The sequence below is a fragment of the Xiphophorus maculatus genome, chromosome 12 (genome assembly GCF_002775205.1).
Source record: "Xiphophorus maculatus strain JP 163 A chromosome 12, X_maculatus-5.0-male, whole genome shotgun sequence".
In the NCBI taxonomy this organism is placed as follows: Eukaryota; Metazoa; Chordata; class Actinopteri; order Cyprinodontiformes; family Poeciliidae; genus Xiphophorus; species Xiphophorus maculatus.
The window spans coordinates 3528483-3544976 of record NC_036454.1 but is presented as its reverse complement, the minus strand read 5'-3'; the positions used below and the strand labels follow the sequence as shown (position 1 = coordinate 3544976).

Below are 16494 nucleotides of genomic sequence, written 5' to 3'. Positions count from 1 at the left end.
TCCACAAAATCAAACAAATTTGGTGTCAAACAACTCAGTAAATATATTTATTTTAGTATCACAGAGGTGGGTAGAGTATTAAGATATTATAATTGAGTATAGTTATTATATACTTTTATTGTTTATAAGTCAGAAAGGAAAAAGGTGAGAGCTAGTTTTAAGCTTGTGGCTTGTTTACTGTCGTCATAGCAACTGCCTACCAAGATGGCCGTCAGCTACAAAGTTCCAGGAAGCGTGACGTCACATGAGAGCTGTGTGCTGAATATTTTTTTAGCTCAAGCTCATCATGTGGAGCATTAATAGTTCTGGACTCCAGAAATCAGGTAAAATGTGATCAGAGCTTAAAGATCATCACTGGAAATCAACAGATACGACGGAGTGGAGTGACTCTTCAGCCACCTGGGCGATGAGCCGTCGCCCAGCTGCAGCTCAGGTTTCCGTGTTTACAGGAGGAACCCAAATAAAGCGGCGCAGCTCTGACACCGGGCCGGGCCGAGCCTGGAGGTCGTTCAATAATAGACCCGATTCAGACACATGAACCAAGCATCACCAACACCCAAATAGACTGCAGTTATGTTTCTGAGCGCCGCGACCTCCTGCTGGGTCGCTCAGTTCAAAAAAATAAAGAGGAAATTTATTCATTCTGAAAGAATGAGAGCAAAGCTTAAAATGAAACGAGGATTTCTGCAGCATATAGACGAGTCTGACGGAGCGCTCAGATCGAAGCAGACGTGGTGAGAAACAATTAGCAGATTTATCAAATTTGGATTCTTTTAACCAAGCAGAACAACCAACACAAAAAGGAAACAAGCAATAAATCAATATAAGAAATCAATAATTTCCATTTGCATAATTTGTCATTTTTCTCTTTCTACCAAAAACTGGATGATAAAAGTCTTCAGTCTGACTTTTCGATGTCAACTAGTCTTTTTCTGAAGGATAATTTTGTTTCCAGAGACTTCATAATTCATTTTATTTGTTGTTTTGTTTATTTTGGATGTTTAAAATGCCTTCCAGTGTTAAATGTTTATTAAATTTAAAGTTTATTGACCCTTGAGAATGCGTTCTTGAATTATTGTGCCTCTACTGTCATATTACTGAAAATGGTCTCAATTTATCGCGATAATTTCTGGGACAATTTATTGCCAACAACATTTACAGTGACAGGCCTAATTACCAATTGCACTAAAATGTTGGAAAAGCACACAACACTTGTAAAAATCTACATGAGTATTTGACATTTGTATTTTGAAATATTGTGAAAATGTTTTTTTTCTGCAAGAAAATACTACTTTAAAAAAATGTAATACATTCATCTTTTTTGTGAACTTCGCTCACAAAAACAGTTAATATTAAACTACATTAGGGATAAAATGGCTTGTTCTTAAAAAACTGTTCATTTTCAGAAGTGAATCATTTGAACAGCTCTTTGAAGTGAACTGATCCTGAAGATTCAGTTCATAGAATCATCAGTCCCATCACTACTAGATGAGATTCATCCGATGGCCAAAATAAGGAAATCTGTGATCATTTATAGGTGCGTCCTAGTCAGTTCAGGATAAAATGGGAAAGCCAACTCCATGCTGGTTAATGACACACACACACACACACACACACACACACACACACACGCACACACACACACACACACACACACACACACACACACACACACACACACACACACACACACACACACACACACAAGCTATAACTGACCAAACATCTCCCCTGTGTCCTGTTCCATGAGCTGCTAGAAGGCAAACCTGAGAAAAAAAGCAAGAAATCCTCAGATCCAGGGAGGAAAAGATTAATTTAGCAAATCGATCACCGTTATGTTGATAGAAGTTTGCATACAAAAAATAAAATAGATCCATGTTTTACAATGGATAACCTGCAAATGCTGGAAATTTACATACAGACAATCTAGGTTTTATAATCTTAAATGTTGTCAGAAGCTTAAATGGAAAACATATAATTAATCCAACTGATAATGTGCAAATGTTCAATGTTTGCATACTAAAAACAAATCAATCAATGACGTATTCGAATGGATTATCTGCAAAAAAGAGGCTTCTGCTTTTATCACAAATAATGAGAAAAACCAGAAATGTGTCTGAAAACCAGAATAAAAACAGAAAATATCGCCGCAGCCATAAAAAGTGAATCCAGCAGGTCAGCTGTGTTGCTGCAGTTTATTAAACCAAGCAACGCTGCAGTTTAAAGATCTTCAGTGATCAGGAAGCAGGAAAAGTCACAAACACCTTTAGTTTTTTAACCCAAACCCTGCTGGCCGCTCTTACCTTTAGCTCTCATTCTAACGCAGGTAGAAACGAGCTGCAGGCTGCTGCTCGTCCCACAGTCCTCTGAGGAGGACAGATTGGTTTCACAGCTAAGATTAGAAAACTTCCTCAGATGACAGCCAAACGATCTGCGTCCTATAAGAGGAAGCAGCGAGCGCTTTCAGCGTTTGGGTCGGACTGAGCCGGGCGAATCGCCTCTCCCATGCTGTTAATGAGCAGAAAGTAAAACGGGAGGATTTTCCACTGCAATCACTGGATTCAGAGGGGGGGGAAGAATCGGTGCTGCTGCTGAATATTCAGCAAATTATCTGAAAACAAACGACTGATGCCGGCAAATAATCTGAGATTATTGGTTACATGACAAATTTACTTAACTCTAAAAAGAGAAAACAGATTACCAAGAAAAATATAATAAAGATGAAAACTAAAAACACAAACTTTTCATAATATTGTCGTTTCTTTTGTACGTTGTATTAATTGTTTTGTTTTTATTGCACTAAGTGCAGAAAGAGGCCTTATTATAGATCCGTCCTCAGACCATCAGCATTTCCTAACAAACTCAGTGTTTACATCCTTGCTGGTATTTGCACATCTCTGTTTGCAGTTTCATTTCCATACTGTAAGTAGCACATTTTAATGCATAATGTTTTGTGCAGGCTATAGTGCAAAACAGTCTGCACTGTGTGTTTTGTGCATTCAAAAAACAAAAATATATAATTTTTGTAATAAAAGTTTTAAAAGAAAATATTTTATACAGTTTTTATTTAAAAATTATAATTTTTTACAAATTTTTATACAAATATTTTTGTAACATATATAATCTTTTTAATTATAAACCATTAAATTTTTTTACAATGTTATCCTGCTCAGCTTCACATTCCTTTGCATCAGAATATTTGTGATAACTGCCCAGTATTTTAGGTTGTTGTTCTGACTGTAAACTATGTTATTCTCAGTTTTCCTATTTATATTTTAATACTTTTATCTTTGTGTGAACATATATCCCTCCAGGTCACTGATCTGCTGTCACACCTGACTTTCTCCACAGCGGGACAGTAAAGTCTATTTCTGTTTCTATTTATTGAACATTTCCTGCACACTGCAGCAGATATTTAGCCTACCATTCTTGGAAATTAATGCCATAAGATTTTGCAATCTTGCATTTCATTTGTATGCGGAACAATTTATGGGTTACGTAACCACAAGCAATAAAGTATTAAAATCCAAATCGATCCTGCGGCCCGATTTTTTATCCACGACTAAAATTGAAAATGTGAAAAACAAGATATTTACGTTTTTGTTAGTTTTGTTTCCCAGTTGAAAATAGAAAGAAGGAATGGCACACAGATTGCTGTGCATCAGCGTTGGGAAACTTTAATTCCTCTCTCTTTCAGAACTCGTTTCACTGGAAACGCTGTGGTGGGACCCTGACAGAGCTAGAAACAGAAACCCACAAGCCTCAGCGAATGAAGCAACAACATGAAGCACAGGGGGCCTAAATTCCTCCACAACCACGCGAGACGCAGCCAGAGACGTGCAGAAGAAGACGGCAAAGAAAAATGCTGTTTGTTTGGGAATAAATAACATGAAAAGTTCCTTTAGTGTTCAACTTGGTGAGAGAAATAATCCATAAGGGCTTAAAGGATAAAAGCTTGAAGCAGAAATTGTTAGCCACTGTTTTTAAAAGTAAAAAGCAACCAAAAGAGGTACAGTTAGGGTTCAATCACACCAGCTCTGCTCAGTCCGCTTTAATCGAACTCTGTTTGTCTAGAAAGTGGCGTTTGTTTATGAATCAAACTCTGATGTGGACAGAAACAGCAAACTCTACAAACCTAAGTTTGGTTGAAGTGAACTCTGGTTCAGTTCGAATGCATGTGAACATCAAGCAGACCGGACTGCTCCAAAAGCAGGAAGTGGACTACAGCACAGGGCATTCTGGGTAAATACAACCAAAACAAACAACCTAGACTAGCGCTAGCGGGAGAAATGACTCGTGGTCTTTTAACAAAGTCAAAAGAGAAATCCTACAACCATTAAAATCCATTTTTGTTTACATTTCCTTAGGAAAGAAGCTGCACTCAGCGTCTTCTGTTTTCATGTTGTTTCTTTCCATTGTTCTTGGTGCAGCGCCCCCACAGGCGAGGAGGGGAACGGGTCGCTGGTTTGGTTCGTTTGACTCAATGCAGAGTGAAAGTGAACAGTATCAGCTGAAAATGTAGTAAGTACTGAAGATCCGAACCAACGGGAGAAACTAAATCTGTTCTATTTATTTAATGTTTTCATATTTCTTTGTTACTGGTGTTGCTGTTCATCTTGTTTTTAACCTTTGTTACTATGCAGCGAAAAGCGCTTTATATATAAAACATATTACTATTATTATTTAAGGCGGACCGAAGGTGTCAGGTGTGAAAACGTTGTGTAGAAATTGGGTGATGCAGAGACACCAGCTGAAACAAACCTGAACAACTTGTTTGGTTCGCCTGAAGCTGTTGAACAAAAATTAAACCAGAACATGAATTTCAGCGCGCAGCAATAGGACAGGTGGCCTGTTGCTCAGGTCTGTCTGGATTTCAGTAAGACGCCCAACTTGAGGTGACCGAGAAGAAAAACGGGCTCAAATCAAATACAAGAATAAAAATATTGGGTCTATGTCACTAAACAAGCAAAGACAGCTATTAGATAGTCATTTATTAAGGTTTAAATCTCATCTAGTGAATCTATATTTAAGTCACAAATTGAGCAGAACTGAAACCATTCGCACCATTTCAGACTTTCCACTGAGGGAAAGACAGAGCTCTGGTTTGTGACGCTCAGTAAACTGCAAACGAAGCAACCAAAGGGCTGCAAATGTAGCAAACACAGCGCTGAATATTCAGCAGGACTGGTTTTCCCCTAATAAAGTCTGAGGCTGCCGCTTTAATGGAGGAAAAAAGCCTACAGTTAAAACTGTTTCTGCTTAAATGTTGCATAAAAATCAGATTGGGGAGAGCGGGTGACAGCAGGATGTAGAAAACTACCGCATTTAGAAAAAGTTTAGACGTATAAAACAAGCCTGAAACTTTGATTACATGCACGCTACAGAGTAAAACGGAGGATATTAAACATCTGGACCAGATTAGACATGGTGTTTGATGCCGTTTTATAGAGACAGCAGAGGACAGGTCAAGAGGTCAAACCCCTCATCGTCGTTTTCCTCTGACCTACAGCATCATGTCCTGTCTGAGGTTCTGCTTTATTCTGATTTATCTAAAAATCACCAAAATATTTGCTTCTTATATTTCTAATTTACAAGTCGACCTTCAGGAAGGAGGCATCTACCCAAGGAAAGAAAGGAAGTCAAACTGAAGAGTTATTCAGAGACAAAGTTTAGAAACATAAAACACCAACAGGGAGCGTTTCAATTTAAGAGACATGGAACTCAAAATGGCAAAAACACAAAATGTTACCAAGCATTTTGTCTAGTTTCTTGTCTTAGTACACCTTACATAACTTTACAGCAAAATATATAAGCTTGCTTTAAGTCAATAATTATTGACACAAAAAGTACTGATGGCAGATTCTTATATATTATAGTATTTCACTTGCAAGTGAAATAATCTGCCGTTATAATTTATAAAAAATTGTATTTCCTGCTGAAAAGTTACTTGTAAATGTTCTTATGTACGTCTCTACCAGCATACACTTTCCTCACATCGTTTCTTATAAAATACCATGCAAGTTTAGACTTGACAGCATCTAGTGCAATCAATTCTCAAATGTTTCCCAAATGTTGCTACAAGCAGATTCTACGTTAGGTTTTGATTGGTCCATTATAACATGTTTTGATCTAAACCTGGAGCTAACATCTACAGTTTTCCTTATTTCAGCCAATCAGCATCAAGGAAACTGAACGGCGATTCTTGATTGGCTGCCAGTAGCATAGAAAGTAGCATAAAGTGGAGATGTTGCCGTTTCCCAAACTGCATTTTCTTTCAGATATTTTAGATATGAAATAAAAAAAAATTAGAAGAAAGAATTTACGAGTTTTCAGAGAATAACTTGGAGACCCGTTCCACAGGAAAGTATAGAAATACTGATCTGGTAACAGGTGGGAGTCCACTATAAAATGCAGCTTTTGCGGGTTTTAATGCCGGATTACATTTCGCTCCAGCCCTGCTAAGGAATGCCGCCCACACAGCATGATGCTGCCACCACATTTTAGAGGTTTTATTTTTAACTTGCCAGTTTTAACAGAATGTTAAGATGTGCTTTATGTTTTTATTCTTGTCTGGTTGTTATTGTTTCATCTACAGTTGTTTTTAAATCTGCTTCATACATAAATTTGACATGGGAACTGCCAGCTCACAGTTTCAGACATTTACCTGCTCAGCACTGTTCTGAGTTACTTCTCTGTTTCGACTCGACTCGCTGCACAAACATTTCACTGCAGTCTTTTCTGAAATCAAAGTCATAAATTGTCTGCAGAATGTTTTTAAATTAAAAGAAGTGTTTCACTGTGTTTCAAACCTCAAATGAAAACACTTGATCTGAAAACAGTTTGGCAGCACAAGCAGTCAGATGATGAGTCAACCTTCAGCTGAAACTCACTGATCAAGTTATTAAACTTCTTGCTATTCTTCCTCTGCTGCAGCCACAAAACTCCAGCAACAGACGGATCATGTTAAAGTGCATAGAAATTATGGGGATCATACAAAATCTCTACAATTATGTTTTCAGCTCTTATTATTTATCCTTTTATATGTTCAAGTCCTTTAATGTCTTAAATAAAAGGATTTGGACCATCGCTGCAGTCCAAACCATCTGTGAGACAGACAAACCCAAATTCAGCTGAATCTGGAGTCGGCACCATAAATCAGGCAGCAGCTTTGAAAACATGTAAAAACCAGTTTAAAATGTGGTTCATAAAGTGGAAAAGCAGTTTTGTTTTCCTCCATGTTTCTGGTTTTCTGTAACATTTCAATGATGCCGTTTATGACAGAGCTGGACAATAAATCAATAATATGGATCACGGTAGACACCTGATCAATATCAATGGATAATACGTTTGACAAGATTCAATATGTGGAATATTCACTCAACTCTGATCCAGAACCGCACAGCATTCTGGGAGATGTAGGCAGAGGAACGACTTTAGCCGCTGAACCTCTCACATCTAGCTAAGCTACGTTGGTGGAATCAATTCATTCACTCGCTCTTTGGTTACCTAGCAACCCACTCTTAGGTTACCTAGCAACCCACTCTAGCAGCAATTTAAGGCTTTACTAATGTGCCTTATAGCTGCTTAAAGATAAAACAATGGCATAAAGGATAAAACAGAAAGGATTACACCACCAGTTTGGAAGAAAGAACTAATCAATAATTACTGAACAGATACAAAATGTTTATATCATAAGTTTTTCAGCCATATTGTCAAGCTCCACTTCTCAAATGTTTTGTAAATAATCATGCAGAAAGAACCCAGACGATTCCGACGGGTGTTTTTTTTAAAATGAGGTTCCACAAGGTTCAGTTCTTGGAACATTATTTTCTGTATTACCTCTAAATGACGTTCTGAATTTACGCCGCAGTGGAGGCTAGACGGCCAGCTGAAGGCTAGACGGCCAGCTGAAGGCTAGACGGCCAGCTGAAGGCTAGACGGCCAGCTGAAGGCTAGACGGCCAGCTGAAGGCTAGACGGCCAGCTGAAGGCTAGACTGCTAGCTGAAGGCTAGACGGACGGCTAGCTGAAGTCTAGATGGCTAGCTGAAGGTTAGACTGCTAGCTGAAGGCTAGACGGACGGCTAGCTGAAGTCTAGATGGCTAGCTGAAGGTTAGACTGCTAGCTGAAGGCTAGACGGACGGCTAGCTGAAGGCTAGATGGCTAGCTGAAGGCTAGACCAGTCTGAATTCACAGCTTCTCTCTTCCGGTCGTCGATATTCGCGGCCTGTGAAGGACCCGGTCCACTTGGACCCGTCCTACACAGACCGGGTCCTTTGAAGGACGCCGACCCTGAATTCAGACACACTGAATATTTTGCTTCAACTGGTCCGCTTCCACTGCCCGGTATTTGTTTACACCGGCGACAGAATTTACCCAACGCTTGAAAGAATTATGAACATTTTGAACGATTCTTCACTGAATGACTACAAAAAGGTTGTCAGATGCCTAAAACATCCAACGTCCTGATCCACGGAGGAGGAATTCTGTAAAAACAAAATGGAGGATACACAGAGGGAGTAATTCCATCCAAGCATGGATTAACGTTTAAAATCTAATAAAAGCGACACTTTGTTTGACGCTCCACCTTCAAAGCAGACTGCAGCAGATAATTGGGATCCTTTGCACATAGATTAAAGCAAAAATCACAACAGATAATAGTTTTGACTAATTGGTTTTCAATCGCATCGTGAGATGGTAAAAGATTCCCAACCCTAGAATAAATATGTCTCTGGGTCTTTGTGGGCTCTGCAGGTTGGTTTTACTCAATTCAACACATTTGTTCAAACTTTTTGGTGACATGAAAACTTTTGATCCAGGAGGCGTCAGAAACTTTTACAATCCCCTGCAGCACAATCAATGTAAAAATGTAACAGCATATATATTTTTTTGTACAGAAGCTGCTAATAATTTCTGATTTTCTGATAAGCACCACAAGCTAACAGCTAACAGCAGATTGCAACCGTAACTGTTTACCAACACGTTAAAGCGGCTGACATTTACAGCGATTTCCATGGCGGGTAGGAGAGCAGCCCGCTGTTTAAAGAATGTTCTTTATCTGGTTCTGTGTTTTATCCTGACAGCTGCTCCCCAGAGGATTCACATCACTAGAAAGAATTTGGTTCAAGATTTATGAGCAGGAACAAAACAACAGCAACAAAATCACAGAATACTTACAAATCACTTTATTTTTAAAGTGATTTGCTTGAGCAAAGCCAGGCTAAAGCAAAGCTCAACAGCTTCCTTTAAAGAGGCAGTATTTTGTGTTTTCCAGGCACAAAGTGATATTTTATAGCACAATCAAGCAACTGTGTTACTTTCAGTCGTTTTTAAAATGCTGTGTATATCAAATATGACTGAAAATGGGCCTTCTTGGATGTTTTCAGAGTTCTACCTCATTATGACTCAAATCCTCAACTTTGAACAAAGGACAGAAAACCTTACTCGCTTTAAAGAGCAGATCTGCTGAATAAGACTCTCCTGAACTGAGATTTAAGATGTTTTCCTCTCTTCTGCTAAATAACATCGCCCCCTAGAGGAGACACACTGCTAGGTCAAATGAAAAGGTTCTCGGTAAGAATCAACCACTTTTTACTGCGTTTCATTAAACTACTCCTCTGTTCCCCCCTCTTTCTTCCATTTCCCAGAAAGAGACACTTAAAAAATAAAAAACAGCCTCCCCCCTGCAGCCTGGTCTGTTCGACCCCACACTTGACCAAGGACAGGCTGGAGCCACTTATTTGTTTAGCCCTGGAGTGGAGTCACTAAGGTGTACAGGAGCTACGGGCTGGTGAACACCAACCTCTCCACCTCCTGCGGGGGAGTCACTCTCACGGGGAAACAATGCAAACCGAACTCAAAAGCATCCCAGCAGTTTGTTTGTTACGCTGAAAAGAAATGACTCTGCAGCTCAAACTCGGTTCTGTTGGTTCTTTCAAGGATTTGCAGCAGAACTGTGGATTCAGCAGAATATCCAACAATACAGAAGGTGAGTTGAAATGAGTTCCTAAACCACATTATGTGTTTATTAGTAATCCTCCTTAATTTACAGCTGCAGCACAGAAAAACAAGTTTCAGTTTACATCAAAGCTAAACAGTATAAACCAGATTATTTGCAATTAATCGATTTAAATAATCATCATCTAATTTAGTAATTTGATTCATCATTAAGTTATAGACTCAAAGAAACTTCAGCGCATGACACAATATACATCCCTCACACCCACAACATGTTTATGGTTCTACAACAACAACACAGTTTATAGTTACATTCTTCTCCAAAGAAGGTTTTGGATGCTCATTGGCTGCAACCAACGATTATCTTAGCAATCAATTGCTCTGACAATTAATTGGATTTTTAAAATTACACAGTCTACAAATTTCTCATTTAAATACTTTAGCTTTTTATACAAGGTTATAAATACATTTAAAGATGCAATAATTCATATAAAGTATTTTTTAAATAAGAAATAAACATTTTATTGCATAGCATTCCTTCAGTGAACCTGAAGAGAAGCTAAAACTAAACCACTTGAGTTTTGGCTAAAACATATTTACAGACAAAGTTGTTGTTTTTGTTTGTTTTATATATCTTAAATGCAAAATGTACATATTTTTTGTACAGTTTTGGCTTAATTACTGCTTTGAAAATATTGTTTTTTTACAACCAAATGGTCTTTTTTTGACTGTATACTCCAGTTAGCAATTAATCGATTACTAAATTAATGATTATTCAATAATTTACTAGTAAATTAACCTGTGGCTAGAAAACCTTTACACAAACCTTTTGCTCCGTTTCTCACATGTAACACTGTTAAATTTTCTTTCATTGAGGAATTTGATTAATCCAATTAATTGTTTCAGCCTTAGTTTAGCCTAATGAGTGTGTGCTTCATTGATTATCCCATTTCTCCAGTGTGAAGCTTCCTGTCTTGTCAGGCATTGTGGGAGAAATCCCTCCTCCTTAAGTGCTTCCATGTTTGCTTTTGTGCCAAGCGAGCCCATTCTGCTGACCTTTAAGAGACGCTCCGTCTTCCTGTGACAGCGGCAGGACAAAAAACGACAAGCTAATTAAACTGGGCTGCAGGGAAAAAAAACAAATGAAAGCACCTAAAAAGGAAGTTAAAACTCCGTTTTGAGGATGTTATCGGCGGTCTACGCAGACTTCCTGCCAGCCGAACAGATAAGTATGTCAGGAATGTTTTGGGAGCCTCCAAACCTCGTCTGCATTGATTAGACTTTTGTTGTCGTTGCTGTTTAGCCCACCCCCCAAACTCTGGTGCTGCTGGTTCATTTCTGCTGGTAATGAGTCACGGCGTGTTGGATTACCGCCAGGGAGAGGCGAACGTGCGGTGGGAATGGTGGCGGCGAGGTTTCATGAATGCGAAAATACTCGCAGTCCCCTCCGGGAACCATAATGACCAAAATGTACGGAAGACATTGTTTCGTAGCAAGTCGTCACGCAAGCATGTAACCCAACAGTGCAATCATGATGTTTGTACCTGCAGGTAAACAAATAAAGTCTTCATGAACTCCAAGACCTCAGAAAACTTTATTCCCATCACGTCTTTATATTTAAACAAAAAATACAAATTAAACGTCATGTTTAAGCCTGCTGTAATAAGCAATCAAATAAGCTCAAAAATTTTCATTTGTATGATTTATTGTCTTCCCTTCCAAAATCTAAACCTTTTTTTGAAGGACAGTGACTTAATAATTCATTTGTTGTTCTGTTTATTTTATATGTTTAAAATGTCTCAGTTTCAGTGTTAAATGTTCATTATAATTTAAAGTTTATCGATCTTTGAGAAGGTCTTCTTTCATTATTATGCCATTACCATTAAATTACTTGAAAATGATCTTAAAAACAATATTATCATTTATCATGGCAACATCTGGGACAATTTATCATCCAGCAAAATGTGTTATTGTATCCATCAGAAAAACCTGCTGCAGCTTAGTAAATGTAACATTCAAGGTGAATTAAGAGAAGCTGTTATGTAGGCCTGGATGGAAACAAAAGCATAAATCAATCAGGGCTCCCTAAATATTTTTACTTAATCTGAGGACAGGGGGCGCTGTCTGTCTTGGTCCATATCCAGCAAACACAGAAACACCTGCGACACTCGGGGGCCGACAAGACGATTATGAAACACGTTTTCCATGGCAGATGTTATCTGAATTACTACACCGCTTGGCTTCGCTTCGATAAAAATCTCAACTCATCATTGATTGCACTCCCACCAGTAAGGAGGGGAGGACAAGAGGCTGCAATTAAAATGCAAAGCAGAAAGCAGCCGCCTCAACCTCGAGGTTCTCATTTCATCGTTTCCAGTTGATGTCCAGTTAAACATAAGAACCAAGCAGAGTGGAAACAAAAGGGGGAAAAAGAAAAGGCAAAAGAAAGAGTGAAAGACTTTTTTTTCATAGAAAGGTTTTGATTTCCAAAAGTATGCCCAAGCTTCTCCGCAACTTTCTGAATTAATATAAGTAATGAAACCAGAAATCAACACTGAACTCTGAAAGTCAAACTGGTTTTTTTACAATGTGAAAAATGAGGAGCTGAACATCTCAAATATAAACACAATGTAAAAAAAAATCTATTGAATCAACACAGGAATCCCTGCAGTTTCATCTTTGATATGATGGAATTGAAAATTAAACTTTTTCCGTTCTCATTCGTCATTTTTCTGTCCAGAATTAAGAAAAAAAATCCAATAATGAATTGGAATTGAACACCAAACTAAAATGAAAATTTAAACCCAGTTTCATATTTTTAAAACCTTTATTTGTGAAAACACAAAGCTGGTTTTTGGCAAAATGACAACTTGGAATATATTGAGCATAAAAACTGTCAAGCAGTAAAACCTTTAGGAAAACTTCAAAGTTTAATCTTGATATCTTCTAAAATCTCTTCTCGTTCTCATAATCCCGACATGGAGAATAAGTTTATTTTGTGAGCTGGTTGCGCCTCTGTAATTATTCAGAAATTAACTTTTCCACCTCAAACGTTCCCATTTTTTTATTAAATAAGAAACGACTTCTCCGTATTAAAAGACGATTTTTATGTAATTCAAAATAAATTTGTGTCCATCTGCCAAGCAGCTCACCCCTCGCTGACCCCGTCTCTGCCTCAGCTGGCCTCATTGTTTATCATGCAGAGGTCACGACCCTCCCGCCTATAACTGGTGACATCATCGATTCGGCCCGATTCACAGGCTTCAGCGACGCCGATCGAACATCAGGCCCGGTAATCTGGAGAACGGCGTCACCTTTCTGGTTCCTCAGCGAGGAAACCAGAATACAACAGATTAGGACGTTTGTTTAGCTTTCAGGGAAAAAAGAGAAAATAGATTCATCTTCCAGTTAATGTCCTTCCAAAAAGACGGAAAAAACAAGAAAAAGAGCAAAAGAAAGGAAGAGCAGAAAGAGCAAACTAACAGCTCAGCAAACAGAGGAACAGAAAGACAAAACAGCAACAGAAAGATTGAGAGCAAAGTGAAAGAAAGTGAGCAAAATTAAAGAGCAAAAGAGAAATGGGAAGAAAGAGAGCAAGGAAAGAAAGAGGAAAGGAAGGAAGTGAGTAAAAGATGGAAACCTAAAAAGAGCAAGAGAAAGGTAGAGCAGAGGAGCAAAAGAAAGCAAAACGGTAAAAAAAAAATAGAAAGCTAGAAAATAGCAAAAAAGGGAAGAAAGAGCAAAAGAAAAGAGAAAGAAAGAGCTTGTTATCAGTAATCTGCAGAACTGCGTCATTTCTTCCTGGTTTCTCTGTGATAACGATTCAGCAAAGTTACAGAGATTAGCAGTTTGTTTAGCTTTTAGAAAAACAGAAAACTGATTTTGAAACGAGTTCACATGAAAGGCCAAATGGGGTGAATGAAACTCTCTCCAATCCTCAATTTACTCCCCATTAATTCAGTTTTTCCCTCTCTAGCTCCTTTCATTGAACCAAACCACTTGGTTTTAATCCAGGAGAGAGAAAAGAAAAGAGGAACTCAAGAATGATCTTCAGAAAAGAAAGAAGACAAGCGAGGAAGGAAGGGAGGGAGGGCTAATCCCATTAGCTAAATGATTTGTTCCAGTCAGAGATGGGAGATAAAAAGTGTGCAGGGGAGGAAAGAGGCACAAACCTCCAGAAATAACCTTTTATTTCCCTTATAATTCTGCTTCTTTTTCTGCCACCAACAACTTTTTTAGCCGTTAGGGCTGAAACAATTAATCAAATTAATTGTGATTAATCGAAAATTTAAATAATCATCAACTTAGTAATCAGTTAATCGTTAAACAAAACAAAAAATCTCCCTTTATATTCAATTATTAAACTGGTTAATCCAAAATATATAAAGTGAAGCAGAAAGGCCTGAGCTTCTCAAATGTTGATGATAGCATTTTATAGCTGCAGATGCATCATTTGCTACAAATTCTTTTATCCGATTAATTGAATAATCTATAGAACAATCATTTACTAAAATAATCTTAAATTGCAGCCTCATTAGCCTTAAACTGTTAACAGAAACAAGTCTAATGCAGATTTCTTTTAGGGCTAAACGATTATTCAGATTATTTGTGATTAAACCATCATTGAAATAATCCTCAGCTAATTTAGTAATCGATTAATCGCTAACTGGAGTGTAAGGACTCAAAGGCCATTTGCTGAAAGAACAAAGAGCAGCAATTAAACCAAAACTGCACTAAAATGTTTTACATTTTATATTTAAGATGAAAAAAAACTTTCATTATCTGTAAATACGGTCGATCCAGCATAGAAAGTGCTGGGTCATTTAGCTTTAGCCTCAAATTCTGTAAAATAGAAAAGTCTCATATTTAGCACCTTTTAATATATACCTATTAACTGGTCAATCCAGAAATAACCAACAGATCAGCTCTACACTGTACTGATGCTAAGTCAAGCAAAAAGGGAAGAGATTTTCAAATAACCAAACAAACACTAAAGGAATGGTATGTTATTGAATTTTAGCACAAACCTAAATATTTTCTTGTTGAAAAACGCAAATAAAAGATTTCAACTTCTAAGTATTTTTAATATTGAATAAAGAAAGTTTAAGCAATTAAATGTGCCAGATGTTTAATCTGATTAATGGTAATAATCTATCATTTTATTAATCGTTACTTGCTGCCCCATTAGATTTCAGTCTAATGCAGATTTCTTTTTAAATCCAGGAAATAAAATTTGCCTAAGTGAATTTTAAATTCCCAGCCACCGCTGAGCGGAGGAAGCACTAATGACCCTGGGACTAACCAACGATTTCCGTGTCATCCTTTTCATTACGTTGGCCTCGGCTCGCGGCCGCAGGTCGAAGGCTACGGAAACAGTAGCACGCCTTCAAAGCTATAATGCAGCACATTGTACTGTGCTGCCAGGGGGGGAGCCTCGCTGGTGGGAGTCATCCCGCTCCACAATGGCTGCAGCATTCCAGTGGAAACACTGTGGCATTATGGCTGCCAGAACCTCCACTTCCACCAAAACAACAGATTAGCTCCCGCGGCATTCTGGGAACTTTTCTGCATCATCCTTTTTTATAAAAGTGACTCGGCGCGGGGAAGAAAAGAAAAACTATTTTTGCAGTTTTGTCAGAATGATTCATCGCTGCTGTTTTTGCATTCGGAGAGTTTAGTCAGATAAAGATCTGAACTTGTTTTGCTTCACTGCAACGGAGGATTGAAGGAGTTAAAACCGCAAAGGAGCCAAAGCTGTTGGAGAAATCTGTGGGTAAACGTAAGCAGCTGGTAACGTCTTTTAATTGTTTCATAAGTTAATGCAGCAAATATTTCATTTTATGACTTTAATAAGAAATTAACAGCATCTTGACGCCTCTAAAAGTAAAACAATTAGCCTGTTACAATTATAAAGTATTTGCCTCCCTTGTAGATTTTTATTCTGCTTTTTATCACGCTAAAATGTTTCACAATTTTTTATAAAATCAGACAAATATCATCTGAAAGAATGCAAATATAAATTAGAACTTCTATTTAGATGGAAAAACACAAGTTTATTACCAATTATTCTCTACAGTCTCCATTAATCTAAAACCAAAATGTAATTTTGAGTAGGAAAAAGCAATATAATAATAATAAGATAAACTGGAAGCTAAAAGAAACCTTTAGCCGTCATGTCTAAGCGTAGCTCTGCTTTCTGAGGTGTTTTCAGTGTTTTCTTAAAGCGAACATCACTAAGCGTCACTAAAAGAGAAACGCCTCCTGCACAGCAGCCGTCCTCCATGAACAAATATTGACTTGAGTGGCGACCCGAGCCGGGCCATTATTTCAGCTCCACCAGAGGGACGGGAACAATCGGCGAAGGCTTTGCTGGCAGATGTCACTGAATATGCAAAAAACCGAGACAGGACAGGGAGGCTGCACCAACAACGAGGCGACAGATAAACGTCAGACGTCTACAGTGAGCAGAGAAACCAGATTTAGATGTTTTACACGTCAGACTGCTAAATCCACTGGTTGGAAAAAGAAGAATTTAAAT

General features: G+C 38.1%; 1 protein-coding gene across 1 annotated transcript in view; it reads right to left on the bottom strand.

Moving 5' to 3' along the window:
* The window catches only part of kank1 (KN motif and ankyrin repeat domains 1), a 51624-nt gene that overhangs the window by 22421 nt on the left and 12709 nt on the right, over positions 1–16494 (bottom strand). The window lies entirely within an intron of this gene.